A 19,462-nucleotide genomic window follows, 5' to 3' on the forward strand; every position below is an offset into this window, starting at 1 on the left:
CTACGCCAAAATCGCAAAAATCAGTGGCTGGTCAGGTGTGCATCTCTCCTTGCTTGACATCATTTGCTTCATGAACAACACTGACCATTCCTATCCTGTATCTTTATTGGTGATGAGAAATGGTGTCTTTATGCTAATATAAGGAAAAGAATGGAATAACCGAGCCCGAACAAGGGAGTAACTCCCGCTACAAGGACCAGTGCGCATCCACAAAAGGTAATGTTATGCATCTGGTGGAACAGTGATGGTGTGATATACTACGAATTGCTTCCTCGAGGCGTAACCATCACTGCTGACCTCTACTGTCAACGACTGAGATGCCTCGCGGACGCAATTCAAGGACGACAACCAGGAAGACTGTGTGTGAATTGATGCTACTCCATGGTAACGCCCTCCCATATGGAGCTACACGAGGGGGGGGGGGGGGGGGGGGGGGGGGGGGGGGAACAACTATACAAGAGTTGAGTTTTGAACAACCTTCAAGAAACTTCCATTCCAGATGAAAATGCTTAATGAGTTCTTCACTTGAAAACCATGTGATTTTTAGTTGCGAAATCAAAAACATACCCCAGCATTGGCAGGCTGTTGTAAATAGTGAAAGAGAATGTACTACTGAACATTCAAGTCTGTGTTACATATATCATTTAATTTATTAAACTAAAAGAAAAATGCTATGAACTTATGCAGCAACTTAATATTATTGTTAATCCCAACCCACATGTATCAACAGAGAACTGTAGAGTATGTTTTGTGGATATTAGTTACTAGATTTCAACAAATAGCCTTGTGACCTTCAAAAAGACTGGGAGAATGTCATCACTGAGACAGTGTCTCATCGAGAGCAAATGCAGTACACTGAACTACCATTAATTCCCGAATCTAAGCCTTTTTTTTTTTTTTTTTTTTAAAAAATCCTAAAAACCGACTGGAGCTTAGAATCGAGTGGCAGCAAATGGAAATTCTGAACAATCAATGGCACTAGCAGCCGTAAAAGATTGGAAGGGAAAAAAAAGTGTGTGTATGTGTGTGGGTGGGTGGCGGGAGCGGTAGAATGCTAGAAGATGAGGCTACGCCCCCCCCCCCCCCCTCCAACCACTGAATTTTAATTTATCATCCAACGAAGCAAAAAGAAAGTCAGTATTGTTCATCTTTGAATGTAGCAGCCTTTTGAATATTTATGGCAAAAATAACAAATTTCTTCACACAAATACCAACAATAAATAAGGCTTATAATTGTTGCACGTAAGCTGTGGCTCATTCTGAATTCCCATATTGTTTCATTGAAGATTGTGAAGTGCTTGTGTTAGTGAACCATAATGAAGCGCATTCATTATAGCGCCAACTTGAAGAAGGAAGTTATTTCTTTTGCCAAAAGAAGTTCTAATCATGCTGGAATATGGGATTGATGAGTGTAACATCAGAACATGGCAACTGCAAAGAGACAAATTATTTTAATGTTCCACTATCAGGAAGGCCTTTAGTGGGCGAAAATGTGGCCAGCATCATCTCTTGAAGCAATTTCAAATGAGTTTGTTATGGAACAGTGGCAGAAATTAACACTGAAATTTTAAAAATTAAGGCACATGAAATCGCTCAAGTGCAAAAAATCAAAAATTTTAAGGCTAGCCACAACTGAATTGGTCTTTTTATGGAGCGCTGGGATTTTTCACTTTGGAGGTAAACTTTAGTTGTAGAGAAGCTGCCAAAAATTATGAAGAAAAACTTGTGGAATTTCAGTGCGTCATAATCAGGTGGGGCACACTGAAAACCAGTACCTTCTTGGGCTGATAAGAAATGCTGACCAAACTCCCAACTATTTTGACACGCCATCGAATTATACGGTCGATTCCAGAAGAAAGAAAGCAATAAGTATTTTTATATCAGGGGGTGAGAAACAGAAGATGTCCATCATGCTTACTTGCACAGTAGATGGGCATAAATTACCCCCATTTGTAGTTTTCAAACGAAGACTTTACTGAAATTGGAAGTGTTGACAAATATTGCAATTGTATAAACAAACTAAAGTGGGTGGTTTTTGGAGGATATTATGCTGGCATGGAACAAGCTTGTATGGAATCGTCGTCCTGGTGCAATGCTTAGTTTACACCATCTGCTGGTGTTAGATGCATATGCAGGCCATACAATACCTGCAGTACAACGAAAATTATTAGACAGCAAACCAGAACTGACAGTAATTTCAGGCAGGTTGATGTCAATTCTGCAACCACTTAACGTCTGTTTGAATAAACCATTTTAGGAGAAGCTTAAACATATGTACATGGACTGGCTCTCGAAAAATGACAGACAACTGACACCAACAGCATATGTAAAATGCGCAACTTTGTCAATGGACTGATAAAGCATGTCAAATCAGACATGTTTGATATCCAATGCATTAGATGGTATGGAGGATGATTTTCTGTATGAAGAACTGAGCAACAAGGAATTGAGTGATAGTGATTCAGAATTATCCAGTTGATATTTCAAACATTTTTGTAAAATTTGTACAATGACTTTAATAAAATTTTCTTTTATGTTTCTACTTTTAATTTCTAAGTTATTTTCATTCATTAAGTGTTGCTAGTCATACATTTGAAGTCTACTACAAAAAATCCTGTGTGTACATCCATATGGTTGAAGCTGCATCTTGGATGTTTTCCTACCCTATAAGAGATGGTTCCTACAAATCTTCACCACAAGGTTAAGAAGAATATAAATGTTACATCATGTATTCTTCCATGTTAGCTGTTACCTCATTTAAATTCTGTCTGCCTAACAAACTTGACTGAGACAACAGCAAATGCGAAAGAATACACATAACATGTAATGTTTACATTCGTATTATTCTAATGCAGGATAGTGATACAGTCGGAAAGAAGCATCACAACTGACTTCTAGTATTGATTTTTAAATCTTCTGTGATTATAAATTCTGTGCAAAAAGTTATGTGGTTTTAAATGTTTGAAAGAGTAAATTAATCTACAAAATAATCTTGCTTAAGCTTGACTAAGCTTATGACTTGAACCCTACTACTGTAGCGATATCTATCTAATTCGTGTCTCATGTTCAAATGAAGTAACTTGTCCGTCTTGAATTTCGAGTCTCATTTTTCGGGTGTGGCTTAGATTTGGGTAAATAGGTACATTGTGGAGTTTCTACAACAATATCTACAATGTTTATACCAAGTAAAATTGCCATCTTCAGTGACAAAATTAAGCAGCTAACATATATTTTATACTTCAATTCTTTAACACACTATGGCCCACAAAGGGAATGGTACAAAACTGCTCAGAATAAAATTGTCATCATTTGGCAATATATTTTTATTTAAAACTGAAGACTGAATTTTCTTAATAAATACTTAAGTTGCTGAAAATTACAGCCATGAATAAAATAATACAGTGGTATTTATTGCTGCATGACAAGAGTCTTCATTACAGATCTGGAAAAAGTACACCTGCAGTCACTGTTGCTTTTAGCTACACGTGAATAAATTTGTCAATGTCGCAAACCTTATGGGATGCCTCAGACTTTCCTCAACTACACTTTTTCTCAGAAACAGTGAATGGAACTGTTCTGGTGTAGCCACAAGCACCGGAACGAATATGAAGAATGCAGGAGAAGAGATGGTGATGAAAGGATATTGGCAAACTGTGCACTGATTAGGACCACACCACGACAGGAGCGGCCTCTACAAGAGGAGAATATAAGCGCCGTTCCTGCCTGCCTTGGCTGCTCAGTATTCGGACAGTATACGGATAGGCCTAGCAGAGAACACTCGTATACAGGGTGTTACAAAAAGGTATGGTCAAACTTTCAGGAAACATTCCTCACACACAAAGAAAGAAAATATGTTATGTGGACATGTGTCTGGAAACGCTTACTTTCCATGTTAGAGCTCATTTTATTACTTCTCTTCAAATCACATTAATCATGGAATGGAAACACACAGCAACAGAACGTACCAGCGTGACTTCAAACACTTTGTTACAGGAAATGTTCAAAATGTCCTCCGTTAGCGAGAATACATGCATCCACCCTCCTTCGCATGGAATCCCTGATGCGCTGGTGCAGCCCTGGAGAATGGCGTATTGTATCACAGCCGCCCACAATACGAGCACGAAGAGTCTCTAGATTTGGTACCGGGGTTGCGTAGACAAGAGCTTTCAAATGCCCCCATAAATGAAAGTCAAGAGGGTTGAGGTCAGGAGAGCATGGAGGCCATGGAATTGGTCCTCCTCTACCAATCCATCGGTCACCGAATCTGTTGTTGAGAAGCGTACGAACACTTCGACTGAAATGTGCAGGAGCTCCATCATGCATGAACCACATGTTGTGTCGTACTTGTAAAGGCACATGTTCTAGCAGCACAGGTAGAGTATCCCGTATGAAATCATGATAACGTGCTCCATTGAGTGCAGGTGGAAGAACATGGGACCCAATCAAGACATCACCAACAATGCCTGCCCAAACATTCACAGAAAAACTGTGTTGATGACGTGATTGCACAATCGCGTGTGGATTCTCGTCAGTCCACTCATGTTGATTGTGAAAATTTACAATTTGATCACGTTGGAATGAAGCCTCATCCGTAAAGAGAACATTTGCACTGAAATGAGGATTGACACATTGTTGGATGAACCATTCGCAGAAGTGTAGCCGTGGAGGTCAATCAGCTGCTGACAGTGCCTGCACATGCTGTACATGGTACTGAAACAACTGGTTCTCCCGTAGCACTCTCCATACAGTGACGTGGTCAACGTTACCTTGTACAGCAGCAACTGGGCATCTGCCAACTCCGCATTTGTAAACAGTGCACTGACTGCAAAACCACGTTCGTGATGAACACTACCTGTTGATGCTACGTACTGATGTGCTTGATGCTAGTACTATAGAGCAGTGAGTCGCATGTCAACACAAGCACCGAAGTCAACATTACCTTCCTTCAATTGGGCCAACTGGCGGAAAATCGAGGAAGTACAGCACATACTGACGAAACTAAAATAAGCTCTAACATGGAAATTAAGCATTTCCGGACACATGTCCACATAACATCTTTTCTTTATTTGTGTGTGAGGAATGTTTCCTGAAAGTTTGGCTGTACCTTTTTGTAACACCCTGTATAACAAAGGACTCTGATTTATGTTGTATGTCACGCATCACTTGGGACACCACTGTAAATTCCCAGTTAAGTATTGTTGGTCTTCTTATTTGTAATAAATTACTAATGTTATTTGCTTGAATTGTTGTATAGCATTCTGAGAACACAGCATCCCTTAGGTACCCCATAAGCAACGAGTGGGCAGGACCACACAGGAACTTTCGTTGGGTAACATGCATTTTAGGCAAACTAATAAAGGTGAAGAGTAAGCCAGAAGCAGATGGAAAGTGGTAGACGCAAGCTCAACTTCAGAATTTCAAACACGAATAATACTGTCGGAATAAACTCACAAAACTGAATAATTTTTGTGCATATAAGGAAACAAAGAAAGTTTACACATAATGAATGTTCTAGTTAATGTTGCAGTGAGGATTAAGAGAACCAAGAAGAGTAGACTCCTATGTCAGATCAAGATGTCTACACTGTGAAGCTGCTAATATAAATATGGTAACCATCATGACAGATGTCAGGAACAAATATATATGGACTGCTTATCCACTCAAGCTGTCATCAGCATGGTGAGTTTGTAACTCCCCAGAGTAGATTTGAATGTGTAACAAGCCATACAAGGACTGCCTATCTGCTAAATGATGACACTAACTGGAGACTTCAGGGCTTTGGCAGCAGGTTACCAGCCTGTGAACTAGTTGTATTCATCCCTGGCACTGAGCTTCAAAGGATCTCAGTTCTGGCCTAAGACTGCTGTGTCAAAACAGATGGCACTGTTCAATGTCTTGCCAAATACCTTCAGGTTACGCCATCTTAGTCTAGCATGGACAGGGTTGCCACAGGTCCCACTATCACAGACAAGATTCTTGGATGTTAACATTCCAATCCACGCAAAAGAACATTGGAAGCAGTGAACCAAGAGCACAAATACCCTGGCTTTGGTCATTGGCCATATCCTACTATTTATGCACTTAACACTTTGTTACACTACATTTTGTTAAAATGAAAACAATATGGACCTTAGGTACCCACTTGTTTCTACAACTTTTATTTAGGGACAATAAACTTTTCGTGGTTTATGCCAAAATTGGATTTGCTAGACAATGGCAAAGTTTAGTGAAACATCTACTTATGTTAAAGTTTACAGGTGCTTCCTAAATAAAGTAGCGATAAGGCTTTACAAAATAAGGTAGTGGAGTTCAAAGAGGAATTAGATGAAGAAAAACTGATTATCAAAAGTATGGCAAAAAACAAAGATCAATTAGACTTAAAATCGTGTCACATATGAGAGGTGTTCAATAAGTAATGCAACCCTTTTATTTTTAGTCAATATCAATTGAAGAAATGCAGAATTTGCTGTGGACCATCATGGAAGATTCCTGCTTTTGGCCCCTATAGTTTCATGAAGTGCCGATAGGTGGCAGTGCCTTCAAAATGGCATCTATAATGGAGGTGCATTCCAACGGAGAGCTACCATTGAGTTTTTTTTGGCGGCAAACCATAGGACCTGGTAGTGAACAAAAGCACGGTGATTCACTGGGCAAGGTGTCTGTTTTCATAGCAACAAGGTGCACAAACCTGTCCACCTCCCTGAGTCCAGCCAGCTGCACACAGCTGTAACTCTAGCAATGCCGGAATATGTGGACACACTCATTTGAGGTGATCAATGGATCACAATCGCACACCTCACTACTCAACTTGATATCTATATTGGTATTGCTGTCACACTCATCCACCAGGTGTGGTGTTCAGAGGTGTGTGCCCGCTGCATTCCTTGCCGTGTAACAGAAGACCATACATAAAGAGCAACCACAGACCATCTGTGTGGAACTGTTTGCACATTATGGGGCTGATCATGAAAATGTTTTGTCACACACTGTCATAGGCGATGAAACATGGGTTCTCATTACTTCGAACTGGAAACAAAACAGCAAACCATGGATGGTGTGTTGCTACACCACCTCTCCTCTGGCGTAAAAGTTCAGAGCCACACCCACAGCTGGTTAAGTCATGGTAACAGTCTTCTGGGACTCGTGACGAGATTATTCTGATTGATGTCCTGCCTCGTGCTGCAATGGTCAATTCTGAAGGCTATTAAGCTAATCTCAGGAAACTGAAGTAACGACTGCAATGTGTTCGTTGCCACATAAACCCTAACAAACCACTATTTATCCATGACAATGCAAGGGCTAATGAAGGATGCACTGCATGGGAAGCAATATGTGGATGATGGGGCAGTTATTTATACAGCAAGATGTTGGCTCTGACGTCAACTAGCAGAGTGGTACCATACAGGCATACAGACCCTTCCCGTAAGATGGCATAAGGCCATCACATTAAATGGAGATTTCGTTGAAAAATAGGGTTTTGTAGCCAAAAGGGTGGGGAAGGATATGTTGTACTGGAATCCTGAATAAAACCAAGCTGCTTATGAAAGAAAGATGTGTTGAATTACTTATTGAATGAACCTCTTATTTTACTATCAAGGAATAGAGCAGTGAGGAAATTTTAAGTGTAGTCTTTATTTCAAACAATAAAATTAAAAACTGTATTGCTGTTCCTGAATTAATCTCAGACAGGAAAAAAAGACATGTTTTATGAAAAAACAAAAGAAACTAAAGAATGATTTTTCAGTGGTGAAGCTGGATATATTACTATGAACACTTACATGTGTGAAATTTGCCAAGAGGAACCACATATATACCTTGAACACAATCAAAAAACAACAAATAGAAAATAGAATATCAACAATGTACGAAAAAACAGATTTCTATTTACTGTAAAGGACACACAAAACACACCATAAGCTTTCGGCAGCTCAGGCCAGAATGCATCGCATGGGATGGGAGCAGTAATATGGAGGCGGGCAAGGAAGGGCAAGGGATAGGAATGTACGGGTAGGGGGTGAGGGATTGGGGGAGAGAGGAGTGCTGTCTGGAAAAGTGTGCTGAGACTAGAAAGGTAACAGGAGCAGCATCAGGATGTTGTGGGGCAGGAAGGTGGGGAAAATTGAGCAAAAAAGGAGAGGAGTGCAGATACATGCGTGGGTGTGTTGGCAGAGAGTAGCAAACAAAGAGTGTGGGAGATGAGAATGGGGAGGAGGTGATACGACAGAAGGTGTGGGGACACAGTATGTTACTGTAGGTTGAGGCCGGGATAATTACAGGAGCAGAAGATGTGTTCTACGGATAACTCCCATCTGTGTAGTTCAGAAAAGCTAGTGGTGGAGGGGAGGATCCAGATGCCTTGGGCTGTGAAGCTGCCATTGAAATTACTGTTTGGATGCATGTTTTGCCACAGGTTGGTCTACTCTGCTCTTGGCCACAGCTTGGTGGTGGCCTTTCATCCTTGCGGACAACTGGATGGAAGTCATAACAATATTAAAAAATTGTGCAATGACTGCACCAGTTCTGCCAAATGACATTGTTGTTTACACAGGCAGCCCAGCCCCTGATGGGGCAGGATAAACTTGCGACAGGACTGGAATAGGAAGCACTGGGTGGGTGAACTGAGTAGGTCTTGCATTTGGGACATCCACAGGGATATGATCCTTGTGGCTTAGGGGTTGGGGCTGGGAATGGCATAGGGATGTATTAGGATGTTGGAAGGTTGGGAAGGCAACAGAACACCACTTTAGGAGAGATGGGAAGATCTTGGGTATGATGTCCCTCATTTCAGGGCATGATAATACGTAATCAGAGCTCTGTTTCAGTCCAGGGTGGTATTGGATGATGAACAGGGCACTCCTTTGTGGCCGGTTCTTGGAGGGGGGGGGGGGGGCAGGGGGTAGGAGGGGAAATGGCATGGGAGATCTGTTTGTGAACTATGTTTGGAGGATAGTGCCTGTCTGTGAAGGCCTTGATGAGACACTGGGTGAGGGAGTTCTTGTCACTGCAGGTGGGGTTTACTGTGGGCAGAGGTGTGGGTGGAGCCATCAGAGAGGAGATGGTCAATATCTAGGAAGCTGACATGCTGGATTGAGGTGAACCAGGTGTAGCAGAAGGGAGACGTTTTGAGGTTTGAAGGAATGAGATAGTGTGTCTTGGACCTCACTCAAGATCATGAAGATAATAATGATGAAGATATCATCAAGAACCTGAACCAGACTAGTTTCCTCTAGAAGGTCCATAAACAGGTTGGCATAGGGTGGTGCCATGTGGGTGTCCATGGCTGTGCCACAGGTTTGTTTGTATGCCTTCTCTTCAAGGGAGAGGTAGTTATGGAGACAGGATAAAGTTAGTAAGGTGTAGGAGGAACGAGGTTGTGAGTTTGGAGTCTGAAGGATGTTGAAAAACGTAGTGTTCAATAACAGTAAGATCATGGGCATGAGGGGTGTTTGTATATAGGGACATAACATCAGCAGTGATGGTAAGGGATCTACAAGGTAAACAAAGGGGGATGGTGGAGAGTTGGTGAAGGAAGTGGTCATTATCTTTGATATAGGAGACCAGATTATGGACAACTGATTGGAGGTGTTGGTCAATGAGGGCCAAAATTATTTCTGTTGGGGCACAATAATCAAATGCAAAGAGGAATTCAGGACTGTAGAACTTGTGGATATTGGGGAGCACGTAGAAGGTGGTTTTGGGGTGTCAGAGGGGTGAGGAGGAAAATAGATTCAGGGGAGAGGTTCTGGGAACGGCCTAAGGCTTTAAGCAGGGACTGGAGGTTGTGTTGGATTTCTGGGATGGTATCGATCTGGCAGAGTTTATGGCGGCGGAATCAGAGAATTGGCAGTGGCCTTACACCAGGTAGTCACTGTGATTCATAACAACTCCCATACAGGTGGCCACCTGGGGAACTGATGAAGGCTGTGGCCAAAAGCTTATGTGTAAGTTTCTTAATTGTGCCTGCCTGCAACTTGAGATGTCATCTTTACAGTAAGTAGCACATTGTTAGAAAATCAAATAGTTATTAATGAGAATAATAACATTCCTGAAGTAGTTACATGTGAGGCCTATAAAGCTATTTGTGTTGTGAAGGCAAGAAACACACTGGGAGGTAACTGTGTTTCACAAGAAATGTTTAAAGTTGGAGGAAATATAGAAGAAAAGAAAGTTGTAAAATTATTTAAAGAATAGAATGAAATTTTCACTCTACAGCGGAGAGTGTGCTGATATGAAACTTCCTGGCAGATTAAAACTGTGTGCCGGACCAAGACTCGAACTCGGGACCTTTGCCTTTGGTGGGCTAGTGCTCTACCACTGACCTACCCAAGCATGACACACACCCCGTCCCCACAGCCTTAATTTCGCCAGTGGCTCGTCTCCTACCTTCCAAACTTCACAGAAGCTCTCCTGCGAACCTTGCAGAACTAGCACTCCTGGAAGAAAGGATATTGTGGAGACATGGCTTAGCCACAGTCTGGTGGATGTTTCTAGAATGAGAGCTTCTGTGAAGTTTGGAAGGAAGGAGACGAGGTACTGGCGGAATTAAGGCTGTGAGGACGGGGTGTGAGTCGTGCTTGGGTAGCTCGGTTGGTAGAGCACTTGCCCGCAAAAAGCAAAGGTCCCTGAGTTCAAGTCTCGGTCCGGCACACAGTTTTAATCTGCCAGGAAGTTTCTTATTTAAATAATGTTTGCGAAAGAAGACAATTTCCCAAATGTGGAACAATGCCGTTAATATACAACATCCTAGAAAAGGAGAGACAGACAAGACAGTAACTATTGAGAAATCATTGTTCTCTCTGTAACGTGCTAGATATTCACTAGAATCAGTACCAACTCCATAAAAGTACTTTGGATTTAAATCAAGTAATAGGGAAAAATCAGCTGAAGAACTGGATAAAGCAGAACTGACCACTTGTGTGGTACTGTCCAGAGATAGCAGTGTCACAGCAAAGTCGGCAACGCGAATTGATACCACAGCCATTAGCAATAACATATGGGGCGTGCTCCAGATGAGCACGCCTCCCTCTCAGCAACAGCAGCACCTCATGCTGAGGTGAGTACGAGATGGAATCCAAAATTTTTGGGACTGGTGCTGCAATCTGGAAAGTAGGAGTAGTAGATCTTTGCACCGCTAGGTGGCAAAAGCTGCATATCTGATGAGTCAGTGTGTGGAGTGGCATTCAGCTGGGGGGTCGTGTTGCATGTCCACAGTGATTTCTGTAATAATCTGTGTTTGGTGTGTGGCGATTTTACGATGGATCTGCGAACAGAACAGGGCATGTGTATCAAATTCCGTGCAAATCTCAGGAAAAGTGCTATGGAGATCCTTGCAATGATTCAAATGGATTTATGATTATGACCCCAGAGACAAAGCAACAATTGTCCCAGTGGAAGAGCCTGGGCTCTCGAAGACCCAAAAAAGCGAGACAGGTGAAGAGCAAAGTGAAGAGCATGATCATCATTTTCTTTGATACCTAGGGAATTGTGCACAAAGAATTCGTCCCATCCAACCAAACAGTGAATTCCACATACTAATGTGATGTTTTGAGATGGCTCCATGAAAACGTGCGGCAACGACGGCCCAAACTTTGGCATCAAGGGAACTGGCTGCTGCATCATGACAATGAGCTCTGACACACGCCTTTGCTCACCAGGACCTTTTTGGCAAAAAACAACATGGCGGTTGTACCCCACCCACTGTACTCGCCAGATTTGGCACCTTGTGACGTTGTGCTATTCCCAAAACTGAAACTCAAGTTGAAGGGCCGTTGGTTCGATACTTTAGAGAGGATTCAAGAAGCATCGTTGGCAGTGATAAACACCCTCAAAGAACAGGACATCCAGAAAACGTGGCAGAAGCACTGGGACCGGTGTGTACATGTGGGTGGGAACTACTTTGAGGGTGATTGTGACTATTAGTCCAAAGGAAAAGTTTTCAACAAATGGTAGCACCAGTCCCGAAAATTTTGGATAGCACCTCGTATAGTGCTGAGCACGCAAGAGGTATTCCCAGTTCGAGAACTCAGCTACACTGGTCAACATTGTTAAGTAGGACAATGACAGTTGAAGTTCCAAATGTTGAACATTGTACCTCAAGAGAACAGTTTGTTAATTAGTGCATCAAGTAATGCTCTGCTAGTCTATGGCAGTTGTAAATTACCCAATACTCCTTTGGTAAAGAACTAAATCACACGTAAGTAAATCTTTCATTCATTTATGAAATAAAGTGAACTAACATTTCACATGTTCTATTCTGATGAGCCTTCTCCCAGAGCAATCAAAGAACCCACAGTAGCCTGGTCAAAACAAATGGCAATGATGATCAGGATTTAATTTCTTCGTTATTCACACCAGATATCTGCCTGTGCAGAAATTGTGCACAGTTTTCTTGCTGTTTCTTGTTTTATTCTGTTGATATAATTTGTCTCCTATTTTTCACCATGACTGGGCTGCCACAGAAAATATCTCTAACCAAAATTGCACTGTTTCAAGCACAGCAAACAAAACACCTGCTGCTCACTGTTAGCCAATTGATGTCACTACTCAACAAACAGTACTGCCGCCGGTAGCTGCTCTAAAATTTTTCCTGTACCACAGCAAGGCAAAGAACGATCACACTACGGGGTTCAATTAGAGGCACACTTTGCTCCCTACAAAGTAACAGGTATAGAGCACAATGCTTATTGTCCACTGTTGGTCCCAAAGTGTATTGCCTCTGTATTAAACTCTATGGAGGAACTGTTTCCTAGAAAGTCACATGTGACAACAATGTGAATCTGTTAGATAAATATTTTGATAGTCAAATCCACATAGCTGCTGCTTTTTCCTGCAAATCAGCAACCTGCCCAGACAGTCATTACGAGGATAACAGAACTTGGGAGGTCTCACAAGATATTGTAAGTTTAAATGTTCATGCGGAATTAACTATAGTGACATAATGCCATTACACAGAATGTATCTGACGCACACATTCATGCTGCAATTCTAAAACTGCCTGACCCTGATTTAAAATACTGCACTATTTATAGTGGAATCTCAACAGAGATTGATTTTGAAGTTCCATTTATTTCTTTTGTTCATAGTGCGGTAGACACTCAGGCTCATGTATGTTATAGTGTTTAAGTAGTTCAGAATACAGCTCAAACAATAGAAACAGTAATACTGTTAGAAGTAAAAACTTAGAGCCTTGTAGCACATGGAGTGTGTTACAAAACTCTTGAGAGATAACCATGTTCTCAGTGTTTATCAGGGCATGACCGAAAAAATTGTCATTGTCGTATTACTAGTTGCTTTCAATGTGGACATGAAGGTCACATTCAAGTCGTGTTCCTACATGGTAGGCAAGGCAAAGATAACAGCCACTGTCATGTTAGTGTGCGGTGACCATAGCCTTGTGTAAAGTGTACACTGTACAGGCCGTGGCACTCACTCAGGCACGAGATGAACTTAGTACTTCAGCATCGCGGAAAGCTTTCCCCGCAATACGCTGGCAGGCAAACACACTTTTCGTCCATTTACAAGTGGTGAAAAAAAGACAAGTTGCAGTTGGACTCTGGTGCCACTGTTTCCCTAATAAAGACACTTACGACAAAATTGGTAGACCATCTCTACAGCAGCCTACTTCTATTATGTCTCCTACACTGTGCAAGGAATTCCAGTCCTTGGTGGGTGTATGTAGTTTGCCAGCAACTTTCCAGGGAGTGACAAAAGTGTGCTTCTTTTCATGTACTCAATTCTAGAAACATTGTCAAGATATTTGGATTGGCATAATAGTGTCCTACTTTTTACTAGTGTTGTGTCACTTGTAACAACAACAACGCTGTACTATTGTACATATAAGTAATTTTTTTTTCCATTTGATTTTTCGATAAATTAGTGTAATCGATGTTCTGATTTCATTTCTTTTTTGTTTCATGCCATTGTGTTAAGAAAACTGTAAACAAATTTTCAATGTGAATATTAATGTTTATGTCAAATGTCAAGCAATATTGTAATAGAATTGAAATGTAACAAATGTTGAGACTGTTGTAAGATATATAAAATTGTAACTGTGCGTCTGGTCCATACGTAGGCAATGTGTTAGGATATGTAGAATGCAAAACCTCGGGTTAATACCCTGTCTGTAAGGGAGCGGTAAAAGGTGGATGGCAGGTGAGCGCAGGAAAATGCGCACGGGCGCTGCACGGCACAACGGGCTCACGAGTAGTAGTTGGAGTTTGGCATTGGTCTGAGCAACACGTTCTGGATCGAGGAAGCTCTCCTGGAAGACGTAGTTTCATTGAGCCTCGGGTATGCCGTTCCAACGCCCATACAACATGGCAAAATTCCATACGCACTAAACGGAAAAGTATTGCGACGCTATGAAGAAATAAAGTGCCGGTACGTCAAGAGCCATAGCTGTGGTTGTATGTGTGCTCTGTGCCGCCGCATCGATACAAACAGGTTGAAACTTTTAGTACTGTATTCGTATGGACCAGTGTTACTTTTGTTCCATACTGTTCAACAACAACTTAAATTTTACCAGAACTTTCCTATCATTTAATTATCCTCACAACTAACCTAGACAGGGTCCTTTCCAAATGTTGTGCAATCCGAGTGTCCCGAGATGAAAAATTAAAATTTTGTGTTAATAATAATTACTTGCAGACCTAACTATGTAAGAATGGTGTTTAAAGAACTGTTTTGTTAATGAACCAGTAAATGAATAACGAAGGTCTGACAAAGTTGGAAGACAACTTTAATATTGATTTCGTAATGAAGTTTAATTATTTCGAGACAGATATAATGGTATTTAAATAAGCAGGAAATAAGATAAAGAGAGTAGTAACTCATATATTGGAAACCTTGAGCGCATAATGATGTCAGTAATTAATTTTTTTAATACAGTGATCATAACAGTTTCAGGGTCCCCCCCCCCTTTTTTTTTATTCATTTGAATTCTGAAGTGTTCTAAATTGATTTGACCAGCAAAAGTTAAAGTCAATATAAAAGCCAAAATTTATCAGTGTTTTATCTTTATCAAAATTGACATTGTGTGTGTGACTCGAAAGTGCTGTTTCTAGGGTAACCTATGCCCGATTTTAATCAGATCAATAGACAGTACGAAGTTTTGTAGTATACATTATAGTGTAGTGTTTTGTATTTATGGTTTTTCCATATCAGTACAGAACGTGAAACTATCAGTTCAATAGATTTTCTGGTTCTAAAATTCTACTATATTATGCAGTGTTACTACTTGTTGCTTTGCACGAATATCTGCCAACTTGTACAGGGAAGAAACTCAGTAAATGCCTAATTAGGCTGGCGACCGTATTATTAACAAATTGGTAGCATCTTCTGTGTTGTTTTTTTGTCCGTCCTGACGTGTAGTTGCATTTCGGACTTACTTGACGTATCATTGTTATTACAGAGTGGGTGTAAGTCTGATTAGCCACCATTCAGGTACACGCGGTCAATATCTATACAAAAATCCTGTCTTGTTAAGTCAACCCCCATTCACTTATCATAGTACAGGTTTTAATGAGTATTGTGTGCTCCACATGCGCACGTTACACACTGAATTTTTCAGTAGGCACCATCTTGATTAAGTGGTGAAATTGTCCTCGTAACCCCCTATTCAGAAGAAAAGAAACCCATATGACCATTGCAAGAACCAGAACCACAATTTAGCACAGTCACTGCTACATTCTGCATATGGCAATACATGTTAGTGTTCAAAAAATCTTCAGTGAAATATCGTACTGTAGTGGGGCATCCTCCTCTAGCATTACTTTTCCTCAACAGTAGTTGTTGATACTAGAATTATTTTTCAAATTTTGGACAGGTCAATATTATCTCAGCTGCTTTTCTGAAAACTTTCATATAATTTAATACACAGTATGTTATATTTCAAGCTAAAATTTATGAAAACTAATTACTTTGTTTTTGATGTTACATTCGGTAAGTACTAGCTCTGAATGTACAGTAAAAAAAAATTAGAAACATTTGAAATTATGAATTATTTGGCACACTTAAATTTTATATTATTAATTACACAATCTATTACTGTTTACTATGTTTATTTGTGGATTCACTTATGAAATAATAATGGAAACTAATAGAAATTCATTTGTCAAGAAAACTTTTAAACCGTCTGGAATATTGTTATTACCACAGAGTGCGGGAGTAGTAAGCATGCCTCTGCTGTGATCGGATGTATTTTTGTATTTTGGGCGAACAATGTAATTTCGGCTTTGTTAATGTGAAAATTCAAAAGACTGTGCGATATACTAAAATACAACAAAATATAGTAAAATAACAACAAAAAATCTGCAGCAACAACCTTCAAATTTATTTAGATCAATTCAACCGTGAAGACCTAAAATGTGAGAATTTCAGCTTCAGGAATCAGACCCCCTAGACAAGAAGAACTAGGGCTAACTCTACACGAGAAGCTAAGTAAACTAAAAAGTTTATTGCAACCTTCGCTCCTCTCAAATTTTTCATAAAAGACTTTGCTTATTGTAGACAATAAGTGGAATTAGGAAGGAGAGAGGAGATTACAGTATGACATACAGATATTTTTAAAGCCACAAAACCACATACTATTATCCTAGACCAATAACATCGGTTTATACACAACTGAGGTAGTGTCCTAAATTCGTTTAAGCAATATGCACAGAGTCACAGTGTGAGAAATAATATACTGCATAACTCTTTGGCGAGGTCAACAATGGACCTCTCCTGATGTTCCAGAGTGTTAAACTCTGTCTCAAGGCCAAAATGAGACTGTTAGCAGATTGCTTTGAGTTGGTGGACATTATGTATGTTTTCTCCTTCAAGTAGAGCATCTTAAATAGTTCTAAAGGCATTTTTATCAGGACTAACATGATCTGTACCCAATCACCCAACCAAGTTTGAAAGCAATGAGATTTGCATAATAGCGTATTCTGCTGTGTCGAAGTTTCATATTAACTACAAGCTCTACCTTCTATGAGACAAGTGATACAACTACACATGGTGGTCAGATATTTCTGGTATGACTACATAAATATACGAAAATCATCTGAAAATGTAAATGTCCAATACAGTGAGCATGTCATAAAATAGTAACTGTGAGCCTTTGATGATTTCTGCAATTAATTGCAAACTTTCAACCTCCAGCTTATAACAGATAAAGTTAGAAAAATAATAAGATAGACTAGGTTGGTTGGTGGTTGTTTGGGAGAGGGGACCAAACAGCAAGGTCATTGGTCCCATCAGACTAGAAAAGGATAGGGAAGTAAGTCCACTGTGCTGTTTCAAAGGAGACATCCTGGCATTTGCCTGAAGTGCTTTAGGGAAATCACAGAAAACCTAAATTAGGACGGCTGGACGCATGTTTCAACCGTCGTCCTCCTGAATGAGAGTCCAGTGTGCTAACCACAGCGCCACCTTGTTCAGTGAACATATACTACAATTTATTTCACCCATCTAAGGAGGACAGTACATGTAACATTCCTGTGTATATAGTTTAAAGTGAAACAGCCCGAAGTTACAGCATCTCCTTTTCTTTCATTTCATTTCTCATCCATAACCAGACATACACTTTATATGGAACGTCTGATAGCAGATTACTCTCACTGCACCACAAATTTACATGCAAGATCCAAACATATACAATGGAAGTTAGCAACTTCATTGTTTTTTATCTGACCATATCCTCACTACTTAGTAGCTACTGTAAGTAATCCTTACCTGGAAGAGAAAAGGGAACTAAGTCATACTGCACTGCTGCTGCTGCAGTAGTATACAATGAAAGTTATCTCCTAACAACCAGCAAGTACAGTATGCAGCAGACTGAGAAAAATAATTCATTTTATGGCTATTTTCATATATGTCAATGTGTTTCCTGTATGGTGGGTGAAGCAGACACCAATACTGTGCACAGAAGTTTGCATGTCTTCTACCCATATTGCCACAGAAAAAATTAATTTTTAATGTCTATACTAAAACAGGATTTCCTGGACAATGGTCAGAGTTTAGTGAAACATCTACTTATGTTAGAATTTACAGGTGCTCCCTAAATATTATGTCTGGAATACCAGAGGAAAAGAAGTCTTGTGGGTTTAAACTTGAATTCTTGGTATGTCCTGTGGACATTGTATTTTCTACTGAGATGATTATAAGTTGATTGTGTGAAATTTAATGTTGTCTCATACTGTAACAATACTTGTTAGAAAACATTCTGTAGCACCAACTACTGCTAAATGTGTATGAAGGAATTAAGTAATCACAAGGGAAATATGCCAGAGACACATATCATCAAATAAAATGTCTGTGGATAAGACCTGTCCAAATGTGTACTTGGAATATTCCTTGCTATACTAAAATTCTGAAAAAGAAGCTCAACATACATAACTGACTGTCACATTATCTAGTAGACATTATAGAAACCTAATACACTGCCATTATCACTGCACTGGAACATACAGAGTTCAGTAAAAACTACTTCCTATTTCATACAGTAGCATTCTGTTTAATCACCTCTATCAGAACTACCATTAACCATTCAGAACAAGGACAAGGGTTTGTTATAAAACATTATACTTTGTATCATTTTCACAACCGTATGAGAGTTGCGGGCAACTATATTTCACCACTGTAGTAGTGTCCTATCTGAGCTCTCAACAATCATCTCTTCAACCTCTGTTTCTTCTGCAAAAATCTTTATACTCTGGTACTCATTATAACCATGAAAATAACTCTGCTGTATTTCTGAAAGTCATTAAGCTATACAGCCTGTTCCCTTGTTGCTTACAACAGCTTTAACAAATACATATTTCTGAGGGCTGCTTGACGGTACAGATACTTGCATACCTTTGTGCCTAAATACAGGAGTTCGCTTCAGGATATCTGGTTGGCACTGCTAATTATAGTTGCCCAGAAATCATGATTTCTCAGAAAAAATTGAATGTCCACATCTACAGCATCATTGAGTAGAAAAGTATTCATTGCTCAAAAACATGTAATCAGAATAATTGCTGGTGCCCACCCATGGTCATCCTGCAGACATCTATTTAATGATCTAGGGATCCTCACAGTAACCTCACAGTATATATATTCAATTATGAAATTTGTTGTTAATAATCCAACCCAGTCCAAAAGTAATAGCAGTGTGCATAGCTGTAACACCAGGAGAAAGGATGATCTTCACTATGCAGGGCTAAATCTGACTTTGGCACAGAAAGGGGTAAATTATGCTGCCACAAAAGTCTTTGGTCACCTATCAAACAGCATCAAAAGCGTGACAGATAGCCAACCAACATTTAAAAATAAATTAAAAGAATTTCTAGACGACAACTCCTTCTACTCATTGGCTGAATTTTTAGATATAAATTAAGGGAGGGGAAAAAAACCAACTTAAACATTAGTGTCATGCAATATTTTGTGTAATGTAATATCTTGTACAGACATTTTTTATTAACCTGACACGTTCCACATC

The 19,462-nt window shown here is 40.1% G+C and overlaps 1 protein-coding gene across 1 annotated transcript in view; it reads right to left on the reverse strand.

Annotated features, from left to right (window-relative positions):
* The window catches only part of LOC126470661 (uncharacterized), a 328,353-nt gene that overhangs the window by 127,860 nt on the left and 181,031 nt on the right, over positions 1 to 19,462 (reverse strand). The window lies entirely within an intron of this gene.

This window comes from Schistocerca serialis, chromosome 3 (genome assembly GCF_023864345.2).
Source record: "Schistocerca serialis cubense isolate TAMUIC-IGC-003099 chromosome 3, iqSchSeri2.2, whole genome shotgun sequence".
Classification (NCBI taxonomy): Eukaryota; Metazoa; Arthropoda; class Insecta; order Orthoptera; family Acrididae; genus Schistocerca; species Schistocerca serialis.